Source organism: Chlorocebus sabaeus, chromosome 25 (genome assembly GCF_047675955.1).
Source record: "Chlorocebus sabaeus isolate Y175 chromosome 25, mChlSab1.0.hap1, whole genome shotgun sequence".
Classification (NCBI taxonomy): domain Eukaryota; kingdom Metazoa; phylum Chordata; class Mammalia; order Primates; family Cercopithecidae; genus Chlorocebus; species Chlorocebus sabaeus.
The window spans coordinates 73,618,773-73,636,775 of record NC_132928.1 but is presented as its reverse complement, the minus strand read 5'-3'; the positions used below and the strand labels follow the sequence as shown (position 1 = coordinate 73,636,775).

Here is an 18,003-nt window from a genome sequence, read left to right as displayed (position 1 = left end):
CCCGGCTCCCCAGCAGCCCGGACGCCGCCTCGGGAGCACTCGGGGTGACGGTGGAGCCACCGCAGCCGAGGGTGGTTTTCCTCCCCTCCTTGATGGCGTCTGTCCCCGAGGCTGGTGCTGAAATGTGCTTCGCTCGCCGCGCGCGCCCGGCAGCACAGGGGAGCTTTGTTTGGCTTGATTTTTAAAATTGCCTTGGAAATAACGCGAAACGGCGGGAGGGTGAGGTGAGAAGGAGGACAGAGCGTGGTGGGGAAAGACTCCTTAATTTAAGATTTGCTTCATTTCGAGTATTTGGGGCTAAGATGTTAGGAAACCCAAAAATGTTAAAGTTTGATCAAGTGATAAAGTGGATGATGGACGCCGGGCCTCCCACCGCCTCCCCGGCTCCCGCGGCTACCGCGTCTCTCCTCTGCCCGTCGCCTCCCAGGACTGTCAAATGCTGGCACCAGGCCCGTGCCTCTCAGTTGGAGCAAAAGGCCGCCTAGGCTGCGCCGGTGTTCTCCATTAAAACGTGCCAGTCCTGTCGTCTGCTCATGAGTGAGGTGTGCCACTTCCCACAGTGGACGGGAAATTCGCAGCGGCGAATGCCTCACAGTAGCCATGGGAGACCTGGGCTCTGCGGCCAGCTTCTGGATTCCTCCCGCAACTCCTTCTCCTGATTTTTGTATGAGGCGGGGGAGGGGAACCAGCCGCCATCTGATCTGGCCCTGTTCCCTGCAAGAGGCGACTGGGGAGACAACTTAAGTTGATAAATGGAAAGCCTTTTCCAGCCCAGAGAAACAGAGTACCTGAAAACTGGATTGTTTTTGAAATGTAGGGTTTGCTCAGTGACCAGTCATCATAAGAGATGACTGTGGCACTTAATAAATGGTAGGTGTTAATGCAAATGCAAGGTTTACTGTGGCCTTGCTTGTTAATGAGCAGCCTCGCCATGGGGTTAGTTAGGCGGAAATGATTATTTAGGACAATGGACTTCCTGTTGGCACCCACCCCCATGCACAACTCCAGTCCTCATATGCGCCTGAAAATAAAATTGCCCAAGGAAGCCAGTGGAGGATGTAGGGCTGGCTCAGAAACAGCGCAGCAAAGGGGTCATTCCCAGCAGTCCCGTGGTTGGCATTTCTCATGCAAACTGATGGTGGAGAAACCAGGAAAAAAAAAAAAAAAAAAAAAAAAAAAGCTTTTCCTAGATTCCCTTTCCAGTTTTTAAAGCAAAAGCGACAGTCCCTGAAGTCCCCCAATCGTCAGTGCATTCTTTGAAATGGTAGAACATCAGGTGGGAACATCGCCTGTAATCCCAGCACTTTGAGAGGCCGAGGCAGGTGGATCACTTGAGGTCAGGAGTCCAATACAGTCCTGGCCAGCATGGTGAAACCCTGTATCTACTAAAAATGCAAAAAATTAGGCGGGTGTGGTGGTGCATGCCTGTAATCCCAGCTACTTGGGAGGCTGAAGCACAAGAATCGCTTGAACCCAGGAGGCAGAGGTTGCAGTGAGCTGAGATCGTGCCACTGCACTCCAGCCTGAGTGGCAGAGCGAGACTCTGTCTCAAAATAAATAAACAACATGAGGTGGGAACGTGGACACTGACCCCTGGGGAAGCAAGAGCCACAGCTGTCTCGGGAGGGCAGGAACACTGTAAAATGTGTACAATGCCCCTTGCCCCGCAGACCTACACGCCCATACCCACGCTTACCACAAAACTACTGCTTATGCAGAAAGCAAAGACTAAGGTCTGTAACCAACAATTTGTTCCTTTATTTATAGCTGCATCTCACTATGTCACTATCACATTTTTCTTAGTTGGTCTCAGTTTTTTCATGGAGGGGGGAGAATGCCTGATAATGTATGTCAGAAGATTGCCCCTTTCTTCATGGAATTTTGAAGCGGTTACTTTAAAATATTACCTGATTTTTGTTCTTGAAACACCTTTTGAGGATATACTGCTATCTAATCTTGCTGGTTTTCCTTTTTTAAAATGTGGTATTTTTATTCATTCTAGATATACTCAGGCATACAGACTTGTATTATTCAAGGTAGAGAGATTGTTTCTTTTTTAAAAGCAGAAACCAAAATTTAACTCCTTGAATACAGTGTAAGGACTACATAAATATCTTATCAACAGTGGATAGCAAGGATATTTTAATTGAAAGTCAGAAAAACTAAAAGAGTATCAGGAAAGAAAAGGAGATTGCAGGGTAATACTACTGAAAGACTGAAAGAAGCTGGTTAAAAACCTCTAAGAATAAGCCAAAGACAGTTAATAAATGATCAAAAGTAAAAACACAAATGAAATTTTCATTTTAGGAAATGTTAAGAAATAGAGGCGAGAAAAGCTGCTGAAAGAGAAAATTACTGCAGAGAAAACAATGGATGCTTAAAAAGAGATCAGTTCAGTGAGGTTGCTGGAGCGTTCCAATTTCCCCTAATTACCAAGGAGTTTTTGTTAGGCTGAAGGGTGGCTGGTGGGCAATCAGGTTCCCTGCTGGAACTTGGTAGACAGAATGACAGGTGCCATGCAGGTAAGGGAAAGCCGGCTGTGTGGAAGACGCGGTGCTCATTGTGGAATGAGCCCTGGGTGCCCAGAAGGAGTGAGGAAGAATAGGGAGCTATGGAGGAACTGTTCATCTCCACGGCCCTGAGGTTTGTGGGCCACCAAAGGCCTAGTCTCCAAGGATCAGATAGGGCAAGGAGCCCAAGTTAGTGGGCAACAAGGGGAAAGAAGGGTGATGCTTGGGCTGGATGTGGCATGTGAATGATCTCCTTTGATAGTCAGAGGCTACCTGCCAAGTTTCTAATTTGCAGAACAATAGCAGTGACGGCTTGTGTCCTCTCTGTCCAGGAGTGTCCTGGCAGCGGGTGTGCTGGGTGGTGGGAACCTTTTTTAACTGATGGAGGAAAAGTATGCACAAATGACAAGTGAAAGCAACAGAGATGTGTGGAAGAGAAGAAAGCAGAGAAATGTTGAGAGCCTCACACTCAGGAAATGTGGAGAGACCCTCACTCAGGAAATGTGGAGAGACCCTCACTCAGGAAATGTAGATAGACCCACACTCAGGAAATATAGATAGACCCTCACTCAGGAAATGTAGATAGACCCACACTCAGGAAATGTGGAGAGACCCACACTCAGGAAATGTGGAGAGACCCACATTCAGGCACCGCACACGGGCTCCTTTCCCAGGAGGATTTGTTTCTCTTGCTTCTTAGATTTCTAAAACCATTTCTCTTTGAGTTGCTGGGCTGGCTGGCTGTGGTGTGACACGTGTGCTCTGAGGCCACGGAAGGCCCTAGAGATAGAGGAAGCACTTTAAATATCCCTCTGGGCCAGATAGATTGTTTCTCCGCCGACACCCTCTGTGCACGAGGCGGGGCAATAGCCACGCTGGATCATATGAGCTGGCACTAACTGTGCCTTTATGCCTTTCTCATCAGTGCCTGGACCTCCTCCCGGTGCCCCTGCCTAATGGACAGCTGTAAGGCCTTGTCTTCTCTGCCCTCCCTTTGGGCTCCAACAAAGAAAGAGAGGCAGGGCGATGAAATAGGAAGAAGGAAAACATTTTTAACTCTTTTGAACATTCTTTTTTTTTTTTTTTTTTTTTTTGAGATGGAGTTTCACTCTTGTCATCCAGGCTGAAGAGCAATGGCATGATCTTGGCTCACTCCAACCTCTGCCTCCTAGGCTCAAGCGATTCTTCTGCCTCGGTCTCCCAGGTAGCTGGGATTCCAGGCATGTGCCACCACGCCTGGCTAATTTTGTATTTTTAGTAGAGACTGGGTTTCCCCATGTTGGTCAGGCTGGTCTCGAACTCCTGACCTCAGGTGATCTGCCCGCCTCGGCCTCCCAGAGTGCTGGGATTACAGGCATGAGCCACCATGCCCAGCCTGAACATTCTTATTCAAGCACCTCTACAACTACAGCAGAAAAACTGTTTACATGTTCCCCCAAATTCCAGCACCCAAACTCAACCTTGTTTCTTCTGGTGTCTCACCACACAAAGAGGTAAAACGGAGAGATTTCTGGCAAAGCAGTGCCCATGTATGAAAGCCAAAGAGGAGAAATGAGCTTAGTGACAGGAGGAAAACAGCAAGAGACTGTTGAGATTGGGGTGGGAGGCAGGGCAGGGAGGCTGCTGCGGGCTGAAACCAGGCTCTTCTCCATGATGGTCCAGCAGGACTCTGTGGCTCAGGTCCAGACACTGATGAACAGGAAGAGCAGATGGGGTGGTCATGCCCCATGCTGGGACTCTGTCTTCCCAGAGGGTCAGGCTCTTGGAGGCCAGAGGCCAGAGGTCAGGCAGCAGGACAGGCATCCTGGCTTTGCAGGCTGAGCCAAGTCATCAACACACCTTGGAAAGGGCCATGTGTGACTCTTCCACACCCGCACGTCCACGTGGGCCCTGGGGTCTCTGGCAGCCCAGGGCCCATGTGCACGGAGTGTCTGCTGCTGCATTTCCCCTTCCTCATCAGTGGTCTCTGTCTTCCCACAGCTCCCTGTCCATAGGAAGGTCCAGCTACACCCAACAACTGGGTGAGGAGGCTCCTGGATGACTCTCCAGCCCGATCTGGGGAGCCATCTGCCCTGCCCTGTGGCGCTGGGGTACCCGCCCTGCACAGACCCTGGATGGAAATTTCCAGCAGGGCCTTTCCGCTGCCCCTAGCCTGTGGCCGACTAAACCAGCATGAGTCAGTCCTTATTTGGTTTTAGTTTTCCTTCCACAATCTTGGGAAAATTCTGTTTTCTCTGTGCCCCAGATAACTCTGCATATCACTCAGAAGCTGCCCCAGTCTGAAGGTGCTTGTTTGTTCCCCCGTCAGCTGTGAGGCCACATGGCAGGGTACTAGGGGGCTACAGCCTGGTTAAGGAGACCCGATGACTTCAGTCTACAACGTGCATGTTGTTTGACGGGGTGTTTGATGTCAACGTGTTTGACGGGGTGTGCGGGGGAAGAAGGTGTTACCAGGATGTGGAGACACCGTCAGGCTTGCTCATGCCCAAGGGCAGTGGTGGGCCTGGAGTGTGAGTGTGGAGGTGGCTGAGGAGGGTCTCTTGGTGGATGTGAGTAGAGAATTCCAACATGTTGACCTCAAGGGAAATAAAGGGGAACTGGCAGTGTTGTTGGCCACTGAATTCTCTCTGGACCAGGGTGAGGTGCAGATCCAGGGTGAGGCCTTTGTCGGTCTCACACGCTCCCTCCCACTGTGGCTGAATTTATCTGATGGAGACAGAGCCACTGGCCTCTTTTGCTGATCTGGACCTCTGGGTGCCCGGGTCCCCATCACCCACCCCTGTCTCTGGAAGGCTGTACCCGTCAACCTTTCAGCAGGAGTTTGGCGTTTCACTGCCATTCCCCTCCACTTGGTTGATTCTGTAGAATTGTGCCTTTTGGGACTCTCTTGGGCAGACCTTTCTGTGTGTGCTCCATCAACACCGCAGCAAGTGTGCCTGCAGCCCCTGCTCTGCCATGTCCCTGCCTTTTCGGGTTTGCTGTGCTCACTGACGGATGGTCCAGCATCCTCTGAACAAGTTTCTCTTTAGACTCTCTCCTTGTGCTAGAGTTTGTTGCAGTCAATAGTGTCTGTTTGTTGCAGTCAATAGTGTCTGAAAGAAGCCGATGGCTGGCCTGGACCCAAGCACGTTTTTATTCAACAGAAATTTTCTTTGTCGTGGATTTGCCATCCTAGGGTTCTGCTGATCTCACTGTGGATCTTCCTGGTGTTTTTAGTTTTACTGTCCATTACTGCTCCCTGCCACCTTCCTTTTCATTACTGGATGCTATGGAAGGACTTTTTCAATACAGATATACTGCTGGATGCGATAGATGTGTTCATCAAAGACTGTATGTGAAACATCCAGCAATAGATGCGTTCATCAAAGACTATGTAAACCATACATTTGTGAGGCATTCATTGACTGCATGTGTGATAAGCACCCACAATAAATACATGCATCAGGTAGTTTAGGCACTGGCAACAGAGAAACAAATAAGATATGGTCACACACTCCAGAGAAGTCAGAACCTAGAGGGGGTGCATGTGTGAAAACAGCCCACCTACCCTGGGTTAGTGCACAGACAGGGAGAGCGTTAGTTCTTCCGGAGAGCAGTGCAGAAAGGGTGTGACAACAGAGGGTGTCTTGAGCTGGCCCTGGTGAGCTGAGGCGGGGTTTTCAAGCCAGACAAATGAGAAAGGGCTTTCCAGGCGGGGACCCAGCAGGGGCTCAGGGTCATGAAAGAGGAGTGGAGAGAGCAGAAAGGTTGATCAGAGCCGGGGTGTGAAGGTGGGACTGACCATGAAGAATGGGGAATCCAGGGCCTTTGTCTGGCAGAAGCAGCAAGCAGCAGGCCCGCCTCGGCCCTCTGGCTGTGACTGCTGTGTGGGGAAGGCCGGAGGCGTGGGGCAGGAGAGGAAGGACAGGGAGACTGGCTAACATCCAAGGGTGCCCCGGCCCTAGTGTCAGTAGGGGCGGCTGTCTGATCAGAAACGGAGGGGCAGGGAGAGGCAGACTGAGCATGGATGGACGAGGGGTCATGTAACCTGGTTTTGTGAATGAAGCTAGGCAAGTAGAGAGAGGGTGTGTGACTTGCCAAGTCAGGAGGTGACATCCAGGGGGCGTGTATGTGCAGAGCTGAGCAGAGGTCTGGCTGGACCCAGGCGAAGCCACACGGGTGAGATTGCCCAGAGTGATCCAAGGTGTGATGACAAAGCAGGGAGGCCCGCGCCTCAAAGAACACACAGCAAGTTTAGGACAAAACAAATATCCTTCTGTAAGAGGCACACCCTTTCTTACACAGACTTTCATGCACTGGATTTCCTTAAAGGAGACCCCTCCCCCACCCTGCCTTCTCCCGGCCCTTGCCCCTCCTGCCAGCGTCTGCAAAACCACAGCCACCCCCCTCCACCTTGCCTTCCTGGATGACTCACTCTCTGCATTGGAGCAGTTGCGGTTCTGCCGCTTGTTCATGATTCCTTCGTCCCCCTGATGCTTACAGATTGGCTCGGAGGCTGTTAGCACCCGTCTCTTGCTGCAGGCCCACGTCGGGGAATCGCAGTGTATCATCCTGCCGTGCATGGGCCTCTATTGAGAGGTAGTTTCTGTTCTGTGTTGTGCTCAGTTGCCCCCGGCCACTTTTTTCCCACCCCCAAATGACAGTGGCCTCGAGGCAGGAGGACTGGCCCTGGCCCTGCTTCACAGTAACTAACTGTGACAGCTTACCCACGACACCTGCAGGGCAAGGGGGCCAAGGCTCACCCCGCCCCTGCCCGGCCTCCCTTGGGTTCTTCCACCCCGCGTTCTCCTCGGACCTCTGTGGTTAGCTGTGAAATACCCCTGCGGTCTGGTTTTCTCTCCTTTTCCGCACAGTTCTTACTGTGTTTCGTTGCTTTTCCGCACAGTTCTTACTGTGTTTCGTTGCTTTTCCGCACCGTACTTTCGAAGCTCTGGGGCTACGAAAACGCAGGCCGTTGCGGGCGGGGCGGGGGGAGTGAAAAATCCCCGCCCTCGTAGAAGTTCTGTTATGGTGGAGGAATCAGACCAAAGATAAGAAGTCAGAAAATCAAAAGTAGTTTAAACAAGTACATGAATAAATACGCATTTAAGATATAGTCAGTGCATGACAGAAAAATAAAACAAGGCTGGGAGGTAGGGAATTCCGGGGAAGGGGTGGCTCGCACTTTAAATAGGCTGCTTGTGGGAGGACCTGCTGTGTTGATTCGAGGTTAAGGTGACCTCCCAAATGAGCTCATCTGATGCACGTGGAGCCAGCAGGTGAGCGTGTTGGTGGAGTCACAGATTATTTATTTATTTATATTTTTAGGTGGAGTCTTGCTCTGTTACCCAGGTTGGAATGCAGTGGCACCATCTCAGCCTCCCTAGTGGCTGGGATTACAGGTGCCCACCACCACACCAGCTAATTTTTTGTATTTGTAGTAGAGACAGGGTTTCACCATGTTGGCGAAGCTGGTCTAGAACTCCTGACCTCAGGTGATCCACTCACCTTGGCCTCCCAAAGTGCTGGGATTACAGGCGTGAGCCACCACGCCCGGCCGATTATGCATTTGTTTAGTTTTCGAGGCAGGTCTCTCTCTGTTGCCCAGGTGGAGTGCAGTGATGTGATGGCATTTCGTTGCAATCTTGAGCTCCCCAGCTCAAGTGAACCTTCCACTTCAGTCTCCTAAGTAGCTGGGACTACTGTTGCCCACCACCATGCCCAGCTAAATTCTTTTAAAATTGTTTTGTAGAGATGGGGTCTCACTATGTTGCCCAGGCTGGTCTGGAACTCCTGGCCTCAAGTGATCCTCCCACTTCAGCCTCCCAAAGTGCTGTAATTACAGGCATGAGCCACTGCACTCAGCCTATAGATTAATTTATGCCCAACTGCCTTCCTGACAGAATAAGTTTTTGGCTCTCCCCTCCCCTCACCCCGGTATATAAGAAAGCTACATTAACCAAAAGGAGCATTTGGTAGCGTAACTCAAGGTAGAGGAAGAGACAGAGATTCTTTTTGCAAAATGACACACGAGAGGTATCCTCTTCTCACTCCAAAGTGGGCCTCTTCACAGCCTGGCTGTTTTGTGGGTGCTCCACCCATCCAGGGACTAGGGCTTCTGGGCCCAGTGACCTCTGACCTGCCAGGCACCAAGCAGCAACAAAAGGGAGGGAGAGCTCTGACCCTCCGGGCAGTTTGACCCTTCCTGGAGCCCTACAGCGTGTGGTGGCCCCAAGAGACTGGATCAGAGACCCTCAGGTCCGAAGGCCTGGGGGCTAAATGAAGTGGAGAGGCCACCCTCAACTCCACCCTGCGGGGATTCAGGCGGCTCGAAGACTCAGCTTGGCAAGGACTGTCTTATGTATTCGCCTTGATGTGTGGTCTGGCAGCTTCACAGTGAGTCTGTTGAATGATGTGTGTATCCTTCCTTCTGTTTTACACACCTGCTTTGAGAACCATTTACTTGTAGCACAGGCTGTGTATACAGTCTAAGGTAGATGCGGCACTGGTTCCCAAACTTGGCTGCATACATTTTGGGCAGTTTTTAAAATACCCCTTCTTGGGCGTCACCCCCTGGACATTCTGATGTAGTGGGTCTGGGCTAGGGTCCGGGAATGAGTCTTTGAGTTTTGCAGCCACCAGATCTGAGAGGCATTGAACCAGGTGATTTCTGTGGGTCCTTCTTCCTGATATCTGATTCCCCCCAACCTGCCTAAGCATCCCCAGGCTCCCGTGTCCTGTACCCCCTCTCCCTCTCCTCGTGGGGCTGTGAGGGTTTGACCATCATAGGCACAATGTGCCTGCAACACCAGGTCTCCCCCCGAGGCTGAACGCGTGGATCTGTCCTCCCCTGCTTGGAGTGAGAGACAGCTTTTTCTGTGGGAAAACCAGCTGCCACCCTGAAGAGCTGCCTCTGCCGAAGCACAAGACCCCCACCTAGAGACTCCCCCCCACTGCTCCCCTCCCATAGGCAGCAGCGGCAGCTCTGAGGTTCTGGGCACCCCAAAGGACACAGACCTACCTTCACCCATGAACCATCCAGGAGACATTGATAGCTACTGTGTGCCATATCCTCGGGGTAGGAATGCAAAGATAAGTCAGAGGCTATCCCTGCTCCTGAGGCATTTACAGTCCAGTGAGGGAGACAGATGATTATGACACAACACGGGGCAGGGCACGGTGGCTCATGCCTATAATCCCAGCACTTTGGGAGGCCAAGGCAGGTAGATCACCTGAGATAGGGAATTCAAGACCAGCCTGGCCAACATGGGTGAAACCCCGTCTCTACTAAAAATCAAAAATTGATTGGGTATGGTGGCACAGGCCTGTAAACCCAGCTACTCAGGAGGCTGAGGCAGGAGAATCGCTTGAACCCAGGAGGCAGAGGTTGCAGTGAGCCAAGATCGTGCCATTGCACTCCAGCCTGGGCAACAGAGTAAGACCCTTTCTCAAATAAAAATTTAAAAAGCACACAATGCGGAATTAAAAACAGCTCCCACCTCAACACAGCAGGACACCAAGCCCGGCCCAGAAGGACAGGGACGGCCTCTGGAAGGAGGTCTCATGGTTTGGCCACATGGAACCATCAGGGCACAGCCAGTGCAAAGCGAAAGCCTTCCAGGCTGGGGACTCTGTTTGAGCAAGTGAGGATGATTCTGGCTCACATTTATGAAGTGCTTCCTGCAGACCAGGCTCTAAGCGTCTTATGTTGTATGAACTACTTATTCCTGACGCTACTGTGGTAGGTAGCATCATGGTCCCCAAAGATGGTCACCCTCTAATCCTTGGAACTTGTGAATCTGTGAATCTTACACAGCAAAAAAGATTTTGCAAACGTGATTAAGGGAAAGATCCTGAGATGGGGAGGTGATCCTGGAACACCTGGAGGGCCCAATGTCGTCACAAAGGTTCTCGTAAGAGGAAGATAGGAGCGTCTGAGAGAGAGGTGGGGGATGCTGCTAGGCTGGCTTTAAAAATGCAGGAGGACCCGTTACTGGGCATATACCCAAAGGATTAGAAATTATTCTACTATAAAGACACATGCACGCGTATGTCTATTGCAGGACTATTTACGATAGCAAAGACTTGGAACCAACCCAAAGACCCATCAATGATAGACTGGATTAAAAAAAAAAAATGTGGCACATATACACCATAGAATACTATGCAGCCATAAAAAAGAATGAGTTCTTGTCCTTTGCATGGATGAAGTTGGAAACCATCATTCTCAGCAAACTAACACAGGAACAGAAAACCAAACACTGCATGTTCTCACTCATAAGTGGGAGCTGAACAATGAGAACACATGGACCCAGGGAGGGGAACATCACACACCGAGGCCTGTCAGGGGATGGGGGGCAAGGGGAGGGAGAGCATTAGGACCAATACCTAAGGCATGCAGGTCTTAAAACCTAGATGACGGGTTGGTAAGTGCGGCAAACCACCACGGCACATGTATACCTGTGTAACAAACCTGCACATTCTGCACATGTATCCCAGAACTTAAAGTAACATTTAAAATAAAATGCAGGAGGAGCTACAAGCTAAGGATTGCAGATGGCCGTAGACACTGGAAAAGGCAAAAATACAAACGCTCCCCAGAGCTTCCACCCACAACCCTCTTGGCACCTTGATTTTAGTCCATTGAGACCCATTTCAGAATTTGAACTCCAGAACTATAACATAATAAAACTGCATTGTGTTAAGCCATAAGTTTAATGTGTTGTAGCAGCAATAGGAAACCAATACAGCCATTCCTCTATTTTGAAGGGAGGAAAGCGGGAGGTGAAAGGAATTGCCCAAAGTTCGGGAGCTAGAAAGGAGCAGATTCGGGCTCCAGGGCCTGCACCTACCTACTCACCTCTGTTCTGTTCCTCCTGCCTGGGAGGGATTTAAAAACAGCAGTCCAGCAGCCAGGGCTTATGGGGAGACCAGGAGCATTGGAAGATGAAGCCGGCCAGATGAGCAGGCAGGAGCTAGGCTCCGGGAAGCTCTTCTTGGCCAAGTGGAGGGAGGTGGCTTTGCAGGCCATTGGCCTGGGCTCCTTTTCGGTGGTCTCTTCAAGTCTGTGCCAGACTGGGAGTGCCACAAGAGCAGAGGTCAGCCCCTTAGGCCCTGTGCGCCCACACGTGGCATCAGCTGCAGACTGAGCTGTGTGCCCATACAGACTGTGCCACCTCTCTCCATTATCAGATGGTTTAAAAGTGCCACCCTGGCCAGGCAGTGAAGGGCAGACATCTGGTGTAAGTGCCCACAGCATCCTTATGCAGCGAAAATTCTCCTGTGTTCAAACATCTGTTTCCACCTCACCATTGTTTTCCTCATTCTGATTCTTTTTTTTTTTTTTTTTTTTTTGAGACAAGGTCTTGCTATGTCGCCCAGGCTGGAGTGCAGTGGCGCAATCTCGGCTCACTGCAACCTCCACCGCCCAGGTTCAAGAGATTCTCATGCTTCAGCCTCTCCTAGTAGCTGGTATTACAGGCGCGCGCCACCCCGCCCAGTTAATTTTTGCATTTTTCGTAGAGAGGGGGTTTCACCATGTTGCCCAGGCTGGTCTTGAACTCCAGGCCTCAAGTGATCCCCCTACCTTGGCCTCCCAAAGTGCTGGGATTACAGGTGTGAGCCACTGTGGCCAGCCTCATTCTAATTCTTTAATGTAAAGAACCCCCCATCTTCCAGCGTTTGACTGAAATAAGTGGTCAGAGGAATTTTTAGGTGGTGTTTTAAGTATTGTTTTTTAAAATAAAGGACACATAAGCATAACCTGAAACTACTCCCGATATGTCTGCTCAATTTATGTTCCAAGTATTTTGCAGGCTGTGCTTGGATTTTCAAAGGAGTAATCACTAGCATTTGATTAGCATTTTGCAGTTTGCTAAAAGCATGCATGTACCCCGTCCACTTGATCTTTACAGAAATGCCAGGAGGCAGGGATCTTTATCCCCGTTCTTGAACGAGGAGACTGTGGTTCAAAGGAGAGTCACCATCAGCTAGGTGCCTAGCAGAGCAAGGATGGCACCCAGGGCTTCCACTCGAGTTCCACACCGTTCCTAGGGCATCCTCTTGCCTCTTAAGCACTGCTGGGGTAGCAGGGAAAGACCCAGAATGCACTTACAAGGAAATAGGGTCCCAGAATCCAGTTCCGATGTGTCCCTCCCAGATACAGAAGTACAACACTGGGGCATCTGCATACCATCGCCTGTCAGTATTGGGGACCCACCCTTCTTTGGGGGTTCATCGGATCTCTGGTCTTAACATGAGATTGTTGTATGGAGTAATTTGGTTGAGGCTCAACAACATCTTAGGGCACAGGCAAGTGCCCTGCTAGAGGACCCGTGGAGATATGCAGGTCTCTGACGGGAGGCCTCAGTGTGGGCGCCGTGCCCCTGTGTGGCCATGGCTTCCTGCAGGCACTGCTCCCCATGTTACAAAGAGGAGGGAATGTAGGCCTGCTGCTCAGCGCCAGCTGCCCTCCTCTACACGGGGCTCCCCTAGACCTTGCCCCAGGCCTCACCGCAGGACCCTGGTGCCTTTGGGGTTCCCCTTTTCTGAGACCCCAAAGAGCCTTCCTCAAATAAATCAAAAGCTTTGGCATCTAAAACTTGTTCCTGAGGAAGGCTTTCAGAACCCACTTTGGAAGTAAAAAGCAAAATTCCTCTTTGCACTTCTATTTAATCATCCTCATTCCCCATGAGGCAGTGCGGATAACTCTGGCTGGTCAGAGGAGGGGCAGGCACGAGGAAGCACGGTGAAAACAGCCCAGCCCTGTCTCTCAGGATATTCTCCCTCTGCAGAGAGAGAGCCAGTTCCTCCCCACACTAGTCTGGGCTCACCTGTCCAGCGAGAGGAAGGTTCCTGGCCACTACCTGGGTGTCCCCTGGCAGTGCAGCAATACCAGGTTCTCAAACACTAACTGGTTGGTTACGGAGGTTAAGTTGCCTTCCATCTTCTGCCCTTCAGCTTCCTCGAGGTGGAAGCTGGGGCTTCAGAGCCACTGCAAGGGGTGTCTGAATACAGGTGCACAACCCAGGAAACCTGTGTAGAGCAACTGCAGACTGCCACGTGTTTGTGTCCTGCTAATTAATTTGCAAGTGTGCATAGACACCTTTGGGATTAATAAAAATGAATTTAAGTGTGTTACTGAATTAATCACAGCTTCGTCATTATGTATCTTCTGAGGCAACAGATACTGAAAATACAGCCACGTAGTAGTCAGTTTTGTGTTGCTATAAAGAAATACGTGAGGCTCAGTGATTGATAAAGAAAAGAGGTTTATTTAGCTCACAGTTCCGCAGGTGGAAGAAGTGTGGCACCAGCATCTGCTTCTGGGGAGACCTCAGGAAGGTTTCACTCACGGCAGAAGGTGAAGGGGGAGCAGACATCTCACATGGTGAGAGGGAGCAAGAGAGTTGGGAAGAGGTATCAGGCTCTTTTTAAACAACCAGCTCTCCTGTGAACTAATAAAGGGAAAACTCATTTGTTACCATGGGAAGGCACCAAACCATTCATGGGGGATCCACCCCCATGACCCAAAACGCCTCCCACCAGGCCTCACCTCCACACATTGGGAATCACATTTTCCCCCCGAGACGGAGTTTTGCTCTTGTTGCCCAGGCTGGTGTGCAGTGGCATGATCTCTGCTCACCGCAGCCTCCACCTCCCAGGCTTAAGCGATTCTCCTGCCTCAGCCCCCCAAGTAGCTGAGATTACAGGTGCATACCACCATGCCTGGCTGATTTTGTATTTTTAGTAGAGACAGGGTTTCTTCATGTTGGTCAGGCTGGTCTTGAACTCCTGACCTCAGGTGATTCGCCTCCCTCAGCCTCCCAAAGGAATCACATTTTAATATGAGATTTGGAGGGGACAAATATCCAAACCATACGAGGCTGTAAGAGGCTGCATTTGTCTGACTGACTTTAGAAGGGACCTGACTTCTAAATGTTTAAATTTTGTGCTTTAAAACCGTTGGAACCATGGTTTGCAAAATCCTTCCATTTCTGGTACTCCATGATTCATTAACAATGCCATGTTCTGCTACATTTTCTAAATTTATTCACTGTCTATACCTTGCTTTGTATTGCCTTCGTCTATCAGCTGCTAACTTCAGCAAAGGAAGTATTTCTTTGTTGTTATTGTTGTTGTTGTTTGTTTTTTGAGACAGTTTCACTCTTGTTGCCCAGGCTGGAGTGCAATGGCACCACCTCGGCTCACTGCAACCTCTGCCTCCTGGGTTCAAGCTATTCTCCTGCCTCAGCCTCCCGAGTAGCTGGGACTACGGCATGCGCCACCACGCCTGGATAATTTTGTATTTTTTTAGTAGAAATGGGGTTTCTCCATGTTGGTCAGGCTTATCTCAAACTCCCAACCTCAGGTGATCCGCCCGCCTTGGCCTCCCAAAGTGCTGGGATTACAGGCGTGAGCCACCACACCCGGCCAGCAAAGAAAGGCAGCCTTACTATGCAGTCCTAATTAGGAACAAGGAGCCAGGCTGGTGAGAGCAAGGGAAAGCAGAAAGAAAATACAGATAAGCTATCAGTCTGCATTTCTTCGTGGTCCAGGACACATAGCCCATCTGTGCAAATAACTCACGATCTTCCTGTACCCAGATATCACCAGACCCTCGGTTGATAGCAAAATGCAAATTAGTTCACTGCCGCCTTGACATCATCAGTACTGCGCTTAGCCCTCTCCAGCACACAGAACAAGTTCCGTCCTATAAATCCCCAGCAAGCCTTTGTCTCCTCCAGTCAGCTCCTCTCTTGCTGACTTGCCTGTTGCTTTCTTGCAACATATTTCCATGCTTTTGCTAATAAATCTGCATTTCTTTACCTGTGACTGTCTTGGTAAATTCTTTTTACTGCCCATGCCACTGGCCCCAGACAGTAGCCACCTGTGACACAAGGGCATTGACTGGGAAGCTTTGCAGTGGGTGAGTCTTCCTGGTGCAGGGGTGGAGGGTAATTTTGAGACTGGTTGATCCCTCACCCTCCCTGGAGGAGTGGGGACTAGTTAGTGACCAGTGGGACTAACTATGCCACCCCGTAGGACCCCAGTCTCAGCTCTCTCTGATTTTGAATCCTCCCATCTCCCACCACGAACCTTTCCTAGGACCAGAGCTTTATTTTTCTGCTTCTCACATTTGGATACTGGTCTTTTTATCCTTCCCTATTTGCTTATAAAGACTGTCCATGAGCTGGGCCATGTGTACATTTTTCTTGCTTTTTATGGCCTTATCCTGGTTGGAGTTTTCCCATCCAGGTGCTTCTTCACCCACCACCAGGTGACTTCTGGTTCAGAGGAGAAATAGGCTAAACGCAGTGGCTTATACCTATAATCCCAGCACTCTGGGAGGCCGAGGTGGGAGGATTGCAAGATGCCAAGGGTTTGAGGCCAGTCTGGGCAACAAAGTGAACTTCTGTCTCTACAAAAAATTTTAAAAATTAGCTGGGCACAGTGGCATGCACCTGTAGTCCCAGCTGCTTGAGCAGCTGAGATCGCTGAGCCCAGGAGTTCAAGGGTGCAGTGAGCTATGATTGCACCACTGCACTCCAGCCTGGGCAACAGAGCAAGACCCTATCTCAAAAATAAAAAATTTTTTAAGTTTTAAAGTAAAATAAAAAGAGAAATAACCAGAGCCAGCCTCCCTGGCAGACTGTCCTGCTCAGAGGGTTGCCAGCACTGTCCCGCCATATGGTACTTGAGAAGTTCTATCATTTCAGGTGAAGGGGCGCTGGCACGGAGGGCAGATCTTGTCATCTGTGGCTTTTTTTGGCTGCTGGGAAGAAATGGAACTTATCCCTGCTTGTCTCCATCCCCGGCCTGCCATTCATACCGCCAGCTCTGCTGCTCAGGGACAAGCCTCCATGAACAGCCATATCGCAGGGACCCGCAGCAGGCTGTCACTCATTAAAACAACAGCAGCAACTGCGTCAGACTCTGTCGTTTTTCCTGGAAAGTATCCAGATTATTTCTAGGCTTTTTAAATGAGTCCTTTTTTTTTTTTTTTTTCCCCACTGCTGCCCAAATACTCTCTTCCATGCATGGCGTACTTGAACCACAGACATCAGCCTGTCTGCCAAGTCTGAATAACCACCGTAGAGAGATCCTTTGAATGGTCAGCAGTGTCTGTGGGTGACAGCCTTCAAGATCAGTTCTTCCTTCCTCTTTTAAAAACAATTGTCTTTGAATAGTTAGTCGGTCTCATCCATGCTTCTAATCTGGAATGAAAACTACATAACTACGTTTTTTCTTTTTCTTTTTTCTTTTGTTTTTTTTTTCAGAATCGAGCCATTAAGTTGTTACTTAATCTCAACAAAGGCCGATGACAATGTCTAATATTCTGTGAATGTACCAAGTTGTCATCTTGGTTTTGTTCGCAGCTGAAGCATTTTACTTAATTCTAATCGTTTTAGAGCAGGAAGATGACAGACAGTTACAAAAGGGAACACTAAAACACAGAGAGAAAAAACCTTGTTCAAAGTCATACAAATAATTTGTTTAAATAGAAATATGATTAAAAGCAAGTCTCGTGGCTCCTCATCCACTCTTCCAGTCTGAAAAATACTTTTTCCAGTCGGTTAAACCACATCTCCAGAACCACTTCTCTGTTTGTACTTGTAAGGCAGAATTTTCTAATTCAATTCTGGGAGCTCATTTTGCAGCCTGGGTATTCAGTCCTTGCACACAGATGAAAAACATGTTGGCTGGGTGCAGCGGCTCATGCCTGTAATCCCAGCACTTTGGGAGGCCAGGGTGGGAAGATCACTTGAGCCCAGGAGTTGGAGACCAGCCTAAGCAATCTAGTGAGACCCTGTCTCTACAAAAAATAAAATAACTAGCTGGGCATGGTGGTGTGCGCCTGTAATCCCAGCTCCTCGGGAAGGAGCCAGGAGGATGACTTGAGCCCAAGAGTAGTTTAAGGTTGCAGTGAGCCATGATGGTGCCACTGCACCCCAGCCTGGTTGACAGAGCAAGACCCTGTCAAAGAGAGAAAAGGAAGGAAGGAAGGAAGGAAAGAAGGAAGGAAGGAAGGAAGGGAGGGAGGGAGGGAGGGAGGGAGGGAGGGAAAGAGAGAGAGGGAGGGAGGGAGAGAAAGGAAAACATGTCAACTAAGCCTCGCTCTGTATGAGGTGCTGTTCAGCTGGGAAGCAGCAAGCCTCGGCACACCGCCCTCTGCTGGTGACCTCCAGGCCCTCCCAGGCTTCACTTAAACTCTGCTGTTTGAGGTGTGCACATAAGGAAGTATTCTTGCTGTCTTTTGGCTGAGAACTCATCCATGTATTGCCACTCATAGGAATTAGAAAAAAGTGGCCAGGAGTGGTGGCTCACACCTGTAATCCCAGCACTTTGGGAGGCCGAGGCGGGTGGATCACCCGAGTTCGAGACCAGCCTGGCCAACATGGTGAAACCCCATCTCTACTAAAAATACAAAAATTGGCCAGGCATGGTGGCGTACACCTGCAATCCCAGCTACTTGGGAGGCTGAGGCAGGAGAATCGTTTGAACCCAGGAGGAG

The 18,003-nt window shown here is 50.0% G+C and overlaps 1 protein-coding gene across 1 annotated transcript in view; it reads left to right on the top strand.

The window, feature by feature from the left end:
* The window catches only part of GNG4 (G protein subunit gamma 4), a 95,727-nt gene that overhangs the window by 830 nt on the left and 76,894 nt on the right, over positions 1-18,003 (top strand). The window lies entirely within an intron of this gene.